Below are 18,087 nucleotides of genomic sequence, written 5' to 3'. Positions count from 1 at the left end.
TATCAGGAATAACTTGAATCCCAGTATGTCGCTCCACTTATCAGCCAATGTCTGAAAAATGTCAGGCTGTTGTTGGATCTCTGCGGCCAGGATCATTTGATATGCCCGACTAATACCCTTCTAAGTGGTCCAGCCGCAAGTATTGTAAAAAGGTGTTAGCTGAACAATTAATGTCTTCCGCCTTCATTCCCATGATGAAATGCTGGAGTTTTATATAGCGAACAAAACCTGGGCAAGGAAGAGAATATTGCTGTGATATTGTATCGAAAGAGAGAGGACCGACACCCACAAAGACAGAGCCTTAAGTAAGCAGGATGCCTGCCAGAAGTTGATAAAACGTAAATGCAGTTGACGGGAAAAGCTAGGATTACAGACACTACAAGAAGATGCGTTTAATAAAGTAATTCCTGCTATCCGCATTTTCAGATAGGCCCAAATCGAGTCCAAGACCATCAGAGTCTTAAAATGAGTCAGCTCAAAATAGACAGTATCGATAATGCTGAAGTGTGGGGTGATAGTGGCTCCCCAAGTGAGGAATTCAGGAACAAATCACCTGGCCCCCATGGTTTGCACTCCAATACTTTTGCCAGTTGGATCATAAAGGCTGCTAGAAATTAGATACGTGAATCTGGTAAAGAAAGTCTGCCCGCCAGTCGTGGTTGCTGTAACATGCGTTTGTTAGCCCTAGGCTTTTTTTTTTACCCCCAGATGAGTTTTTGCCATATAGGTTCTATCTGTTTAAAAAAGGCTTTGGCTAAATACAAAGGTATGCACAGAAAGAGGTATAGGTAGCGAGGAAGAATAATCATCTTAATTAAGTTGCATCGACCGAGTAGACCAATGTGAAGACGATGCCACTTACTAGTTCTGCTTGATAGTAAGCCATAATTAGATTGTGGCATCCTCCATTTTCAAAGAGAACAAAACCATGTTGATTCTCATCAACAAGATCAGAAATAACTGTTGCAAGCCTGTTTGTTAAGAAGCGAGTATAAATCTTGGAATCAGCATTGATCAACTAAATAGGCCGATATGAAACGCAGAGAAAGGGATCTTCTCCTTTCTTAGGAAAGATGACAGTTTTGGTCTCAGTCCATGAAACAGGAACCTGCCCAAGTAATTCAAAAGAGTTGAGTAGGTCACGGAGAACCGGCACTACAAAATGCGACAAACTAACCTAGATTTCCAATGGTAGTTGCTCGGGCCACAGGCCTCCGCTCGTGCCAGCTGGCCAATAGTGGCTTTCATTTTGGAGGCCAATATTTGACCTTCTAGCTTATGCTGTTCTGTAATATGCAGCTTCTGATGATAGTGGACCCAATGAAACGGAACGATCTGGTCCATGAGAGGGACCAATAACTTGTCATACAGCTTCTGATCAAAGCTGCGGAACTCCTCCTGGATAAGAGAGGGATTGGTCACAATAGTCCCTTCAGAGTTCTTAACCTCAGAAATAGCAGATGCATTAGCTCTATCACGGACCCAGAAAGATAACACTCGGCCCATTTCTTCACTTTAAAAAAAAAAAAAAAGAATTGTTTGGCCCTAGCCTTTTTGACGATTTTGTCAAGCATGCGATCTCTAAGGGAGGCTTGGGCAATAAGAACTGATCCATCAAGGGTGCAAATAACCTCCAATCTTGAGCAATTGTGGTGCTGACCATAAGGTAATCTATATGGATAAGAGTAAGCCGAGAGTTAGCCTCGACCTGAGCAACTTGCTTCTGACGGAAGGAAGAAAAATTGGTACTATTGCCTGACAAACAGCTTTAAAAGCATCCCAGACAATAACAATAGATGCCAACCCCAAGTTGCCCTTGAAAAAAGCCTAGCTTCTTTACCAATAGAATGACTTAAGGCATCCTCTAGGACCAGTTTCCGATCAAACGTCTGATGCAGCGGAAAGGGCCTTTGCCAAATTTTACCATCAGGACCCAATGTGATACCTATCAGTCCCTTTCACGCTGCGTGAGTTTAAAACTTGTTACCAAATTCTATTATCTATAATGGTCCTCTCTACCTCCGATGAATCTTGTATAGTTTACAGGGATTGGCAAAGGATTGACAGAATTCTAACAATAAGGACCTAACTAAAGAAAGATAAGTTATTCAATGTAACCAAATTGACGTTAATAAAGACAGACTCTGATTACTTATCAATATGCTTTTATCTAAATTAATGTGAATGCTTCTCAAGTACAATACAGCTTGAATTATAGCTCACCATACAAGCGAAACAACAATATAGTAATTCATAATAATATCTCAAAAACCATGTCATGAGAGAGTGGATAGGCGAAGAGACAAAAGGTAAAGGACATTTACAAAATAAGATTAATGCAAATTCCGAATATCATACGAACCTATAGCACAAAATGCTAGAATTCTGAAAAGCTACTCTCTGGCCGGAAGAGTAAGCTGGGGCACCCTCAAGAAGGTATAAAGAGCAAAGTTAGAGTCAAGATCAGCAGAACCACAGCCAGTCAGTTAAGTTAGGAAACAGGAACACGGCTCTCTCCTCTCGCAAAGTCAAAATCTCATTTCAAGCCTGCCCTAACTAAAATTTCTAACACTAATAATCCAGTGATCCACCCCTCCCCCCTCCCCCTTTATACCAATACATGATAAATCTTCAAATCCCATTGGACTATGCCAGGGAGTGTCTGATCGCTCCACTTCCAGTGTACCTACCTTTTCAACAGTTCCTTTGTCTTTAGAGAGCTTTTGACATTGTCCTTCAGCAGAGAAAACTCTGATAATGTCTTCTGCGGCTTGCACATTTCTCCAACTCACTAATATATCAAACTCGTAGCACAAGTGTCCACATACTCCGGTCGGCAAGGAAATTCCATTAATAACGTTCATTACTTCTTCCACACAGCCTTGGCCATTCAGGAACTCATGAATGACAAAATACATTTCTTTGCAGCCTACGTTTCAGAAAGCAAATTAAAACCTAAAAAGACTCTTGAGGCGTTCTCAGCAGAACAGTAAAATGTGCTCTAGGAAAAACAAATACACATCTGATTATCTTTGTCACTTTACAAAACTATACTATTAATGCTTCTTTGCATTACTCTTCACATTATACGCATTATTTCCAAACGGTTAGTGGAAAGAAAAATATTATGTCTCTTTTAAACTGATGGCTTCTTTTATTATTTTCTTTGGCTGTTATTTCTGCATTATTCATTTACATTTGCGGCCTAGTACAAAAGCATTGGAAATACTGATTTCTTTCCAGCACACGTTTGCGCAATTTCATCTAATCTTATTAATTTTACACTGATAATTTTCACACTATTTTGTTAATAATCCACACAGTATGAAATTTGATCTGAGCAGGTTTTATTTTGCAAAACCCTGCTCCATCACGTCCATGGACATGATTTTTAATGTAATATTAGACCCTTAACCAGAATAAAGAGACAAAGAATTGTGATCCTATATAACCCAAGGAGATACTAAGATTGGACATAAAACCTTGGCTAGCAAGGAACATTTCTTTCTGAGAATTTTTTTTATGAGAGGCAGAAAAATATGTGAACGTGTTCTCTCATCCGAGAATATCGCCAGGCATCCACCAGAGCATAAGATTCCATTAATTGCAACAATGCAGCCCTAGCCAGTTTCTTTGAGCTATAGGTGGTTCTCAAAGAAGAGCTTAGCCTCCGAACACTATAGGAGGAGTCTGTCTGTGGGTTGAGTACGAGATTGAAGTTCCCGCAAATAATCAATGGTTCCGACCATTGAGGTAGCTCAGAAAGCAAACTATTAAATACCACAGGGTCATTAGTGTTGGCCCCATCGTAACACGTAATTGGCCCCTCTTGACTGTTGCTATGAACCATCATCCTCCCACATCTATACAGTGGTTGATGACTGACCAGCTCTTATCCCGAGCCAGTAGGGCAATCCCTCTCTGAGAGGAAGTGAAACTAGCTGAGGCCAGGTCCTGATACCCGAAATCATCCAGAAGAGAGGCCTGTTTATTCAAGAGATGAGTTTCCTGTAGACCAACTAAATGTGGATGAAGATACTGTAGTTCCTCTTCAATTTTCGCTTATGAGATGTCTTCATCCCATAGATATTCCATGAAAGATACGGGCAGCCTGGGGTGCCAGTATCTGGAACCGTCTCCGACTCTTGGAGTTTGTCTGAGTCAAAACCTGAAAACTTTGAGGATGCTGGATTGGCTGTATCCACGACCCTGTCTCAAACTCATCATTTCGGAGGCCAGGCAATTTTGAACAGAAAAGGCCATCAGGCAATCGATTGCAGCACCTCGGCCTCGAATATCGAGGATTTCTTGACCAATGTGTTAGCGCAGGGCTCATTGGATCTTGCGACGACAACAAAGGATTAATTGTTGTGGGACCCTGATGGTACTGAACTTACTCCAACCAATTTGTTTCCTGCAGCAACATACCTCAGTCACTCTCTTGTGCAGGCTTCAACACTGGAAGGTACTGGGGTTTCCACCCCTGTCTTCTCTCTCACTTCAGAATCCCCTACTCTGGCCACGCTCTACAATCTTTTACTGCAGCATGGAGAAGAGTACTGTAAGGATTCATTGGCACTTAGAACAGCACCCTTAAAGACTCAAGTGGTCCTCAGGTAGATGTGTAGGTTTTAAAGAAATTATTTCGAACATTTTTATTGATTAAGATGTTTCATTAATATTTTGTATTCTTCTTTTTAATGAAAAGCATAGAAAGCATGCTATATTTTAGATAGTTTATGAAGCCTGGTTGAAGGATTTCAAAAGCTTACTTAAATATTGTTTTCTCAGTGTGTGAGTTTAAAGTCACACTGCATGCATTCAACTCATTAAGTGTGTGCATAACGTCAGCCATGATCGATGCTGGTGTGAATGCATTCCCCATATTGATTAATACCGTTTTAAAGGAAAAAAGAACAAAAAACGCAATTGCTAATGAACAGCACGTTTATTAGTTCAAAACATAGTAAATGTCGATTAAGAGCGATGGGAAAGGAAATAAAGCGTACTTTAAAATGCCGGAAAACGCGAAAGTACCCACATGTATTTTATAGAGTGCTTGATAGCTATTGTCATTGGAATATTTGATACGGCATCAAAAGTGTTTTCCGCAGTAATATGGATATGATTCACTTGCTATCTAATCCCTCACCTGTTGCAATAATTTGTAGATTTTAACAAAAAATAGTTTTTTATCTCCAAGGGATCAAAACTTACTCAAAGTGCTGCCATGGGTGTTGCAGGACAATGGCAGACCCTTTGCTGAATGATAGTCAAAATACTGATACTAATGAGGTGAAACGAGTGCTTAGTTTGTATAAGAATAAGTGCCGTGTTCACAATTGTCCTCAGATACCTGCTGGCGTTGTGAACAGCAATGCTGCCTAGTCTTCATTTCACTCATGCCTCTTTCATTCATTACCCTTCACTTTCTGTCTCTTTATCTCAGTCTCGCAGGTTCTTTTTCGGTCCTTCTTTCGCCCGTTGTCACTGTTTTCCCGTCTTTCTCTTCCTCTTGCTTCCCCTCCTTTGCTGCCTTTTTGTCTCTAATTCTGGGTCAAAGTGTTGGAGGGCCCCAGCTCAAATTAAGAGATCAAATTAAGCACTGGACAAAACGTTTGTCCAGACAGTAATAACACATGTCCAATTAAAATAATCAAATACTGCCACAAAATGTGCTGCTGTACTCCTATTAATTTAGTCAAAGCTGCTGCATATTTTGTCTCTTCCATGCCACATAATTCCATTGGCCCTGTTTATATCACATGTATACCACATATGTCATTAGTAAACTTTGTATAAGTAATGTATTCCTATCACCCAGGTTAAGCCCTAATGACGAGTCACCCGGGAAATGAGCCAGTTTTTCCCCATCGCAGGATTTGCTAATACAAGGGTACCTGTAGCCCGATGAGTGGGGAAAGTCTGGTGCACTGGTGGTGGTGGTTGCTATAGCCCGAGGATCCAATAAGAAATGAAGAGTTGCTATGAATCTGTAATTCTGGGTCTAATACCTCCAGTAATTCCTAATTATTGCCTGGATCTTCAGCACAGTTTCTGGCTGTTGACTTTGGGTGAAAGTTATCATCTCATAATTCTGATGGGGATGGGAATTCCTGTTAATGGCCTCGTCAGAATTAAGAGGCACTCTTAATGAGGTCCTTAATGGTACTCAATTTACCATCCTCCAAAGGATGAAAGTCTGAGTCTGACAAGATTTGGCCTCAAAGGCAACCCATGATTGAGCAGTGAGTGTTGAAGTTGTGGCGCAATGTTGCCGGCTAATGAACACCTGTGCCCATTACACTACTCACTGTGCTTACAGGGATTTAGAGAAGCTCCTACATTTACCATAATTAGATGTTTACAAGTTGAAAGCAAATTGTTCTCGTTTCCATGTTAATGCAAGAGCGAATAAAGAAGCTCTCAATTAATAGCACTTATTCAGAAATGTCCATAGCCAATATTTTCTAATAATGAAGGGGCAGGATTGCCCCTCAACACACTGAGGACTCACTACTCCAGAGAGAGTTAATTAGGTGTTTATTGTTAAAGATTATTTATCTGAAAGCTTTTGCTGCTTGAGTCATGAAACTGTGAGCTGTTAGTTAAAAGTGAAACCGTTGTTATATTCCAAATGTAGGTGGTTGTTAAAAGAACTTTAGCGGCCAAATTATAGTATTTACGTCACCTATGCAGATGGTGGAATTTATTTCATTTGACTCCGATGTAGGAATTTTTCGGGGTCACATAATTCGATATAATTTCGCTGAGACCAATCACAACGCTGCATTGCAGCATTGTGATTGGCTATGGGGAGTCTGGGTGTGCTTCCTGTCTGGCCGGAGTGAAGGGCTATGGAGGATGGACGCAGCGAGAAAGTTTCGAAAAGGTACTTTAAATTATTATTATTATTTTTTTACTCCCGCTTCTTCCTGTACAGCCTGTGCCTTGTCCTCCTACCTGATGTGGATTGCAGGATTAGTGCAGGTAGGCAAATGATGCATGCAGCCGAACCCCGATCTTTGTTCTGGAGAAACAGCCAGCAAACAGGGGCTCCCATCCATTTCATAAGAGTCATGTATTGACCCCTCGTGTAACTCTAAAGCAGGCACATACAGCTGATATTGGATTTATTCTCCTAACTATGTTGTGTGGTGCCAAGTGTAGGGTGGAATGCCTTGAGTGGCCACGGTGGTTTGGCTTGAACGGCTTGGGTAGAATGCCCTACATGCAGCCCCGCAAAGTATAGTCCAGAACTTTGCGGACTTGGCCTGTAAGTGGGCAGTATTTGTTTACATGTTCACTGCAGTGCCTTAAGTAAGCTGGGTCCTGCTGAGGCCCCAACATAACAGAAACGACAGCATTGAGCCAGTTTGCTTTTGGGATCTAGAAAAAGACAACAAAACCCGAGTGATGAGCTTGGAGACAGGAGAAAGCTGACTATTAACATTATATGGGCTAGTATCGCACTGGGGCTGCTCTTCTACTTGTTGAAAGCCACCTCACTGCAGCTGATCGCATTTCCTAAGCCAAAAAGTCTCTTAAAACCTTGTTTTGAGCTGCGGGTCCCACCCCCAACTCTTATACCTTATCTGCTCTCGGGCAGCTCTTCCCATCTCATCGTCACAGTGTCATGGAAGCCAGATAGTGATCCAGCCGATGGTCCAAGGCATCTGTTGATTATTTCTCCCCTCCTTGGCGGTTATGCCTGGCGGACCTCAGTTGAAGGGTGGAGGGAAAAGCAGTAGGAGAACTAGGAGTAGAAAGAGGGATAGAACTAAAAAGAGTGTTAGAGGGATGCAACTAGGGAATAGAGTATCACCACATCGAGAATTATGGCTTGGAATAAAAGCAGGATTCGTAAAGACTCGGACTATAAAAAAAGGCTAAGAAGAGGACTAGCACAAGGGCTAGGAAGAGCGCACAGACTTGGAAGAACATTACAATTAAGAAGAGACTAGGAAGACAAAGATTTTTAAGAATAGAAAAAGGAAGATGACTGAGAATAGGACTGTGGCAAGAATGTTAGGAATAGGCAAAGAGCTTGAATTCGGACAGGGGATTTGAGCTGGGAATGTGTGGATAAAAAGGAATTGGACCACAAAAAAAGGAATTCATCTAGGAATAGGAAGAGAATAGTGGGGAGGGGGAGACCAGTGAAAACAAGACCACCACAGGGACTAGAAACACGCAGAGGACCAACACCATGATAACCAGGAGGAGCAAGACAATACAACCAGGAGGATCAGGGCCAGGTAGAACAATACTAGGAGAACCAAGAGGAGAATGAAAAGCAGGAGAAAGACAAGGTCTGTAAGTAACTCTTGGACCAGGACCAGCAGTGGGACGGAGATCAGAGGGCCAGGAGGACTGAGAACATGGAATCAGGAGAAACAAGATCAGGAGGACAAGAAGGACCATGAACTGGAAGACCATGAAGATTAGGACAGGTAGCACAGGACAGGGCCATCAACAGGTTCAGGATGATGGGGGCAAAGAGGATGACCATATGAATGACACCAGGACCAAAACCAGGCAGACAAGGAGGAAGAAGTGGAAAGACCAGGAGGAGGGAGATGATGATGACCAGAAAGACCGGGAGGAGGCAGATCAAGAGCAGGACCACCTGGAAAACCAAGAAACCAGGACGGGGAGACCAGGATTAGATTTCCCGAGGCCAAGGGTATCGAGACTATGAAGATGAGGCGGTCCAGTACAACTCAATTGGAAGCGGTCTTGGAGGTGGATTTGGAATATCAGGATTGGGACAGGGAGGAGGAGCACGAGGACCTGGGCCACAAAGGGGACTCGCGAGTTGAAAAGCTGCAAAGAGGATCAGCTGCAGTGTGTGTACCAGGAGAGCCAGGAGGCCAAAGAACTGGAGCACGAGTTACGATTGTACGTATGGCATGCAGTTATACAGGCCACACCTGAAATCAAGGATTATTCATTATGCTTTTTAGGCCACGTTTTTTAGCTCACGTAAAGCACTGGCTAACAGGATGGGCGGAGCTAAAGAACAGATGGGATAGGGCATAAAGCAACTTTAGAAGCATTTCACTCTCTACTGATGCTAGTAAGAAGAAATATGTGCAATTACAATGAAGTGTCTCTGAATCCTTGAGTGGAGCTGTCCGACCCAGTATTGGCATGCTTATTTATGTCAGTACCAGTCCGCTTCAACATGGCGTCACTGGTTTTAAGCTTTTTCGCCACGTTATTCGTCTCGTTGGACTCTGTACTCCCCCACCTAATGGCTGCACTCACATTTGCGTGCTCCGTGGCTTGTGTGGTGACGGGAATCCAGCTTTGTAACATGTCTTCTGGGTATAATTCAATGCTGAAATATGTCCTCTTTGGGATTTGCGCAACATTCGGTAACAGATTTCAGATGTTAGGCGCATTCTTTGAGGGGAAAAAATGGGAGTTTGTTTTCTTGAGAAAATAGTTTCTAATTTCAGACAATAACACTGTGCGGCCCCGAGCCATTTGAACTGTTCTTCACGTCTGACAGATCTCAGACACTGCAGTGTACATGCAGCCGTTTTTAAGAAAGATAACATCCTCATTTTACGTAGGCGTGGCCAGATTTTAGATGTTCAGTTCCAATGAATTTTAACTTTAAGACTTCTTAATAATGGAAGGTGAAAAAATATATTTGCTACGAACTCAAAATGGAATTTTGTTGAAATTCTGTGCTTCAAAATGTCTATTGCTTTTTATATAGGGTAACGAGATTTTGAGAAGCAAAGACGGATACAGGCCAGACATACAAATAGGACTAAATCCTTTAGCCACACTAATGAGATGTTAGTATAGCTAAAGGCTTTAGTTCCACTCAGTCCGATTTTTGCATAGCCTTATAAATGTGTACCCACACATATATACAGCCACTGAGCCACACATTAGCGCTCTCTCTTTCTCTCTCTCTCTCTCTCTCTCTCTCTCTCTCTCTCTCTCTCTCTCTCTATATATATATATATATATATATATATATATATATATATATATATATATATGCGTGTGTGTGTACATTTACACGGTACACTTGCAGAACAGTAACTCCATCGCTATGGAGGAGCCCTCTCCCCTAAGCACCCCTGCCCTCCTCCCTACGTTGCCCCTCCTCTGCCGCACCATGCACTGCCTCAAGCAAACAGACACATTTCTTAACCAGAGCATACCCTTTAATTCTTCTTTCAGGACTACTTGATCTTTGTCCCAAAAACCGGAACATGTATCTAAAAATAAGGAATGCGCCGGGACATAGGGACAGTTCTCTGAAAACCGGGAATGTCCGGGACATCTGGTCACCCAAGTAGGCCCAGCTAGACTCTGAATGGTGGTTGTGCGGCTAGGAGTACTGTACCGCCTTCTGCATCGTTCAGCTGTACCCCAGATATCCCCGAGTGTCTGCTGTGACTAGGGGTGGGGCAGCCATATTGTACAATGCTACTAATATCACATTCACACAGGACCGTAGCATGAGCTGTTTCGATGGACACTTCAAGTGAACAAGCCAATGTTTTCTACTGAGTGAGTCCTGTTGTAATGTGTGCGTTTTTTTTATTTGGAGTGTTTATTTGCAGTGGGAAAGAAGGGGACATTCTACTGGTTAAGAAAGTATACTAATTGAAACCATCAGATATCAGTAAAGCACCAGACTGGCTTAGCTAGTTAAACACTCGTTGCTGAACAACTTGTTGACCTTCAGGTCACAAGTTTGAATTCTGCAATGTCGAATCAGCTTTTCATCCTTGTGAGCAATGCTGGCATTGGGCAAATTTACTAATGGAACCCATAAGTGGCTGGGGTTTGGGGGACAGAGAAAAGGTGTAGTCAGGAGGTGCAGAACTTGAAAAGCAGAGTCTGACAGTGAACCTGTACATTTTATATATATTTTTTTTATGTGGTGAAAAGAAATGGACAACAGGGCCATATGTCTCAGTAAATCTATTCTTCATTACTTAATTATTCCCAAATAAGCTTAATTTGATAATATACTAGGGGGTTAATACACCCACAGCAGATATCAATGTGTGCACAGCGATATTTAGGTAATTATATAAGATTTTGAGGGAATTATAATAACTGTAAGATAACTAGCAGTTGACACAGTTCTGGGAGAGTTCTGTTTGCCCAGTCAGTCTTGACTCATAAAGTAGCATAGAGGGTTAATGTGTCTGCTAAAAAGCACATCGTGTAACATGCAGATCACAGGTTTGTATTTTATATAGCTAGGTAAGTGGGCCAACGCTTTTGATACTGAGATACTTTTGTTGCTTCCATTTCACAAATTGCAAGCCCCTTAACATAGCACAGTGATCTCTTTAACGGCATCAACGAGCTGCGTGCAAACTAATTTGTGTTTAGGTCTTTATTGTTTTTTTATTACAGTTGTTGTCATTCAAAGATTGCAAAGAAGGGTTCCTTTGGAAAGTAATATGTCTCGTAATAGAGACCACCACAATCACTGCTTTAGGTTTTGTATCTTGACTTTGTGTTTGTTCCGACCATTGACTCTTAACATATAATGTCAATAAGTATGTATGATATTTGATTCCTTCACTTTATTACCCTCATTGTATTATATAACATTTCCTGTACATTTATTTACACACTTGTATGATTTATTGTGCCTCTTTGTGTGATATAAAACACTCTGACATCTTACACTGGGATGAGTAGCTTTATAAAAGAATTCGTTTTTTTTAAATGAGTAGGTGCCATTTAAATCAATATTTGTGGAGCTATCATTACAGACAGGTAAATGTTGCATTCTTACAGTGCAAGTACATCACTTACATAGAGAAGTGAACACAGTTAAACATCTGCCTCCAAATCATAGTTTCTCTTAAGTACTTATGAAGTGATAAGCTGTGCACCTTGGTTTCCTTTCATTGCTTATAAGTGGTAGGCACTCGATGGCTACCAGTCAGGATGACACTTGAACAAATGAAGGACTGATGGCCCTTTAAATTTGGCCTTTGTTTTGGGCCACACTCCATTCTGCCCCACTCCAATCCAAAACAATCTGCTCCACTCCAATCTGCCCACTCCCATACAAAACAATCTGCTCCAATCCAAAACAATCTGCCCCACTCCAATATGCACCAGTCCAATCCAAAACAATCTGCCCCACTCCAATCCATCCCACTCAATCTGCCCCACTTCAATCTAAAACAATTTGCCCCATTGCAGTATGCCTCACTCCAATCCAAAACAATTCGCCTCACTCCAATCCGCCCCACTCCAATTCGCACCACTCTAATCCAGGACAATCTGCCTCACTTCAATCCAAAACTGTCTGCCCCACTCTAATCCACCACACTCCAATCTGCCCACTCCAAACTAAAAAACTGTCCACTCCAATCCGCCCCACTCCAGTCACCCCACCCCACTCTAATCCAAAACAATCTGTCCGCTCCAATCTGCCCCACTCCAATCCAAAACAATCCGCCCCACTCCAGTCAGCCCCCATCCAGTCCAATCCACCTCACCCCAATACACCTACTCTATCCCAATTCACCTCACTCCAATCCATCACAATCTAATCCACCCCACCCCACTCCAATACAATCCACCACAATCCAGCCTACCCCACTCCAATACAATCCACCCCACTCCAAAACAATCTGCCCTACTCCAACCTGCTCCACTGCAATCCAAAACAGTCTGCCCACTCTAATCCATCCCACTCTAATCCATCCCACTCTAATCCATCCCACTCTAATCCATCCCACTCTAATCCATCCCACTCTAATCCACCCCACTCTAATCCACCCCACTCTAATCCACCCCACTCTAATCCACCCCACTCTAATCCACCCCACTCTAATCCACCCCACTCTAATCCAACCCACTCTAATCCAACCCACTCTAATCCAACCCACTCTAATCCAACCCACTCTAATCCATCCCACTCTAATCCATCCCACTCCAATCTGCCCCACTCCAATCCAGCGCACACCAAATCATCCGACTCCAATCTGCCCCACTGCATTCCATCCCACTCCAATCCAAAACAATTTGTCCTAATTCAACCCAAAATAGTTTGTCCACTCCAATCTGCCCCACTCCAATTCAAAACAATCTTCCCTTCTTCAATCCAAAACAATCTGCCCACTCCAATCCACCCCACACCAGTCTAATCCACCCACTCCATCCCAATTCAACCCACTCTAATCTACCCCAGTCCAATCCAGCCTAATCCAATCTTCCCTGCTTTAAATCCAATCCACCTCACCCCAATTCACCCCACTCCAAAACAACCTGCCCCACTGCAATCCAAAACAGTTTGCCCCACTCCAATCTGTCCCACGCCAATCCAAAACAATCTGTTCCACTCCAATCCGCCCCTCTCCAAAACAATCCACCCCACTCCAATCCGCTCCAATCCAGTCTGCCCCAATCCATTCCGTCCCACTCCAATCCACTCCACCCCACCCTAATCCACTCACTCCAACCCAATTCACCCCACTCAATTAACCACGCTCCAATCCAAAACAATCTGCCATATTCCAATCCGCCCCATTCCAATCAAAAACAGTCTGCCCCACGCCAATCCACCTCACCCCTTTCCAACCATGCCATCCCTATCCACCCCACTCCAACCCACCCCACTCCAATACAGTCCAACTCAATCCAATCTCCCACTCTTTCTCTGCAATCTACCCCACTCCAGGCTGCCCCACTCCATTCTGCTCCACACCAATCCAAAACAATCTGCCCCACTCAATCCAAGACGCTCCATGATTTAGCTGGACTGTCCTTTCCCAAAACAACGTGCATTTTTCATGTAAAAAAACAACACCAAATGCACCACTCTACTTGTACAATATGATTTAAATAAGTCCAAATCCTTCGAGTTTCTTTCTTTTTCAAAAAGTTCTTCTTTATTATGCAGTTAGTCATGCAATTATAAAAACTTCCAAAGCAGCTGGCTGCTTTGGAAGTTTTTATAATTGCATGACTAACTGCATAATAAAGAAGAACTTTTTGAAAAAGAAAGAAACTCGAAGGATTTGGACTTATTTAAATCATATTGTACAAGTAGAGTGGTGCATTTGGTGTTGTTGTTTTTTTACATGTACATTCCAGTAATTGGAACGGCATTGTGCTGGCGGGTGCTAACCAAAATTGCACACTTATGGTGAATGGAATATGTCACCAGTAGTCACATTGAGTTATTCTTAAATCCGGTGCTGTCCTAGAGGGTTACCGCTAGCCTTGTGTGTTTGCTAACGTGCATTTTTCAGTCGGAATAATCTGAGAGTCCAGTAGGGTTGTGTGCAGAAGGGCCTGCAGCTGAAGGAAGCGGTTGTCGGAGATGCCTTTGCTGCCGGCAACGCAGCCGGGCATCACCCTCTGCATGCACAGTCTCTGTACGCTCAAATATAGCTGATCTCCAGGGGCCTTCTTCGTTTACAGTTGTGTTAGGGAGTTTGCTCACAATATGCTGTTAAACTGCTGTGATTGTTGTAAATAACGGAGTATTCTATCCCTGTGGTAAAAATAAAGGCTGTCGTTTTTCCTACTGTAAAATGTAAATGCGACAGCAGCTGCCGCCTCCCTTATAGTTTGTTTCTGTCCCTCAATTTTAATATGATTTGGGGAACAAGGAATCCGCCCAGAGAAGTGACTCTCTCTCCCGCGTGCCAACATGCCGCCATCCCAGGAGTCCATTTAATCACAGCCATGCTATTATTAAAGCCGAGCGCCTTCCAGGAGAAAAGAAGTAAAAATAGCCAGGGTCAGGGAAGGCGAATTAATTCATCGAGGAGCAATAACTGCATACAAATATAGAAAGAATGCAAAATATGCAAGTAACATAGCTTGGTTCTTTAAAAAGCCCAATCACACTTACAGAATTTATGGGAAAATGCCTAGTTACTTTCTTAGCTGAAAGCCGACTTTTTTGGTAATGATTTAGAAATGAATTTAGCAGATCCCTTGCTCCTCTGCAGTCTCAAGTTTAATTACTCACGGACTCCTCGTGACTTTTATGGAGCTATTCGGGTGTTGTGGTTGACATCCTGTGCCACTGAACTGTCAAGCACCTCATCTTCATGAGGTCATGTACTCAAGTGCGGATCTTGGCTAAAAAGAGAAATTAGAAAAGAGCTACATAAATAATTTCCAAAGCTTTAGGCTAAAAGGCGTGCGTAAGGAGGAACAATGCTTGTTTTTTTTTTTTACCTTCTAGAGCGTGCCAAACACACTGACAAACAAGCATTGGCAAAACCAGTAGGTCTTGTCTATGCGAGAGCTATTGACTTTGCCAATGTGTTTTAGCAATGTATCATAATAGCATTGCTGCTGTTCAGCATGGCTATAAGTTATTGTAGTGGAGTGTTGTGTTGTAGAGTGGAGTGTCATGGAGTGGAGGGATGTAGAGTGGCAAAGTGTCGTGGAGTGACATAGAGTGTCTGCTGTTCAGCATGGCTAACAAATAGTGTTGTGTAGTATTGTGTCATAGAGTGGTGAGTTGCAGAGTTTTATAGAGTGGAGAGGCATAGAGTGGTGTGCCAGAGTGAAGTATGCATGGTGTGGTACTGCACTGTCATTACTGGCAACATATTTTCATTTGAAATGACCATTACATTTGCAGTGACATGCAGTTTTACTAATCAAACTATACAGCGCACAAACAATAACGTGTGGTAATAGGCATCATCTAGCGTATTCATTTGTTTTAATCTTATTAAAGTGTAGTTTCCACCACATGTAAGAATTACAAAATATTTGATTCATTTCTGCTTTCCTAATTCTTTTATATTCTGAAATATGTGTACAGTTCATTTACTAGCATTTAAATATTGTTGTGTACTAGCATTTCAATTTTGCTGTGTACTAGAAAAAAATAACATCCTGCAGCATTTCCTTACCTATCCCCAATCCCTAGCAAGATTCACATAAATTCTCTCACTTTGTAGTCGGAGAAAGAAAACACCTACCTGCCTGGAAGACAGACCAACATTTGACATCTGTCTTTGCATAGCAAATTGTAATAAGATAAAAAAAAGTAAGGCCTGTTTATTGCTAATTCACTTCTGAACTCCAGCATGGTTATTTTGGGAGTGCGTCAGTAGCCTCCACTACCCTCCTTCCAGCACCTATGACATTGGTGTGAAATTGATGAAGAGGATTAAGTTATGCTGTTAGTAAATAGCACTGACTAAAATAAACAAGTTCATAAACATACCATTTTTCCTCACAGGCATGCACAATTTATGAACTAGTAGTGGCAGAGATGAGCAGAATCAGTCAAGCAAAAGATAGAAGGCAGAAAACTTTTTTTAAAAGACATACAGCACATTTACTGCTGTGAGCTGGCATACAAGAGAGTCAACTGAAAAAATATGTACTCTTGTGGAGTGCCTCACGCAAAAGAGAAAGGAGATCTGAGAAAGCACTCATGGAAGAATACAAGGGGCCAGTGGGAGAGGTGATAAACAGGCATTGCTCCACAAGAGGGACAGAGACATGCTGGAAAACCTAAAACAAATAAAGCCAGCAAATAGAAATCAAGCAAATGTGAATTACAAAACACAAAGCCAATGGTAAGCAATGAAATGCTTCCTTAGAGAAGCTTTCAGCATGTCCCCCAATATACCTTTGCAGCCAGACGTGTGCTGTCTGGTAGGTTTCAATATAAAAAGCAAACTCCCTTTCATTTTGCAGTATTTTAACACCCCCCACCCCCACACTAGGTGGCATCCTAAGGCTACCTGTTACCATACCTTGCCTTATGGAACCACTCATCCTATGTGCAATGTTTGGACATCAGTTTAACCTAGACAGTCCATGGCAAAACTGGATAGATCTGTTGGTTAACATGCCTGCTGAAGAAATCTGACTCTAGTATGAGATTTGATGGGGTCAACTTAGCATTTGATCCTTCAGAGGTTAATAAAATACAATCAATTCTGTTTGATAAATCATGTTGTATCTGCAATTCTGAAAGACTGTATGGATCCAAAATGTTGAGTGGGTTTTCTTTATTACTGTTAGATGCAAAACTCGTACATCTGCTAGTGAGGGGCACTTCCATTAGTAAGACACCTTTAGTAAGGTTTTCTTTTAGTCAAATTCTATTTCTGACAACTTCTACCTTTAGTGCAGTTCCATTACTAACATAATGCCTTTTTTGAGAGGCTGGGGTTGATTTACAATATGGCGGACCAGTTCTCCTCCTCCTTACAAGTGCCGTGTATCCTTGTAATTAGGCGGAAGGGCTATCCGTGTCATTTGTGACTGAGCACTTGTCTGCCAAACTCCAAATTTGTCCCTAAATTACTAAGACTCCATCAAAATGAAACGAATAAATTATTTTGTGAATAAATAAATTCAAACAAGTATTAATTGTTTACTATAATATTTTAAAACTTCGACTTAATACCTAATGCATTTAAATAAGGATGTAGTATTTCTTTCTTAGATTCTTTTTTGGTTGTGCCCTAGAGGGTTAAATGTTTTTATTTTCTGGTAACTTTTTTAGGTATTTACATTTTCGTTTTGCAGATTTTTTTTGTTTACTATTTTTATCAATACATGTATGTGTTGGAGGACGAGCAAGAGGAACTTGTTCTTGAAGTTCAGTTTGTCTGGCCTTTACATTATGCTAGAACATCCAAATATCTTTGAGAATGATTGCATGTCTGTGGAGTCCACCCAGGTGCGACGGACAAGTAATACTGTAGAAAATGTGGCTAATAATGGACTGGTTATTACCAGCCGTTTTGCCATGACCTGCAGGCTGGCCCCTTTCAGTGACTGTGCACAGTGTTACCAGGCACTAAGGCAGTAGACAGATGTAGGAGGATGATCATTGTAGGCTTGTATAAGGGATCCTGTTGAGCGATATCCCATAACAAGATGAGGGAGTTTCCTTGGTCTGGCTGCCTATATCGAGTACATATTGTATCTCTAAGACCAGAAATTGATTATTTCCGTAACACAGTTGTACATATTGTAATAGAAGAATCTTGAATGTGACAAAGTTCCCCACAATATTTATTTCTCTGATTTCCATTTTCTGTATATTTTCAAAACGCATTAGATTCTTGCAGTTGGGTTGTATTT

At 41.9% G+C, this 18,087-nt stretch overlaps 1 protein-coding gene across 8 annotated transcripts in view; it reads left to right on the top strand.

Moving 5' to 3' along the window:
- The window catches only part of KALRN (kalirin RhoGEF kinase), a 1,569,312-nt gene that overhangs the window by 635,697 nt on the left and 915,528 nt on the right, over nucleotides 1-18,087 (top strand). The gene's annotated exons all lie outside the window — the stretch shown is intronic.

This window comes from Triturus cristatus, chromosome 3_2 (genome assembly GCF_964204655.1).
Source record: "Triturus cristatus chromosome 3_2, aTriCri1.1, whole genome shotgun sequence".
NCBI lineage: Eukaryota > Metazoa > Chordata > Amphibia > Caudata > Salamandridae > Triturus > Triturus cristatus.
The sequence above is the reverse complement of the archived record's forward strand: the minus strand, read 5'-3'. Positions and strand labels throughout refer to the sequence as shown.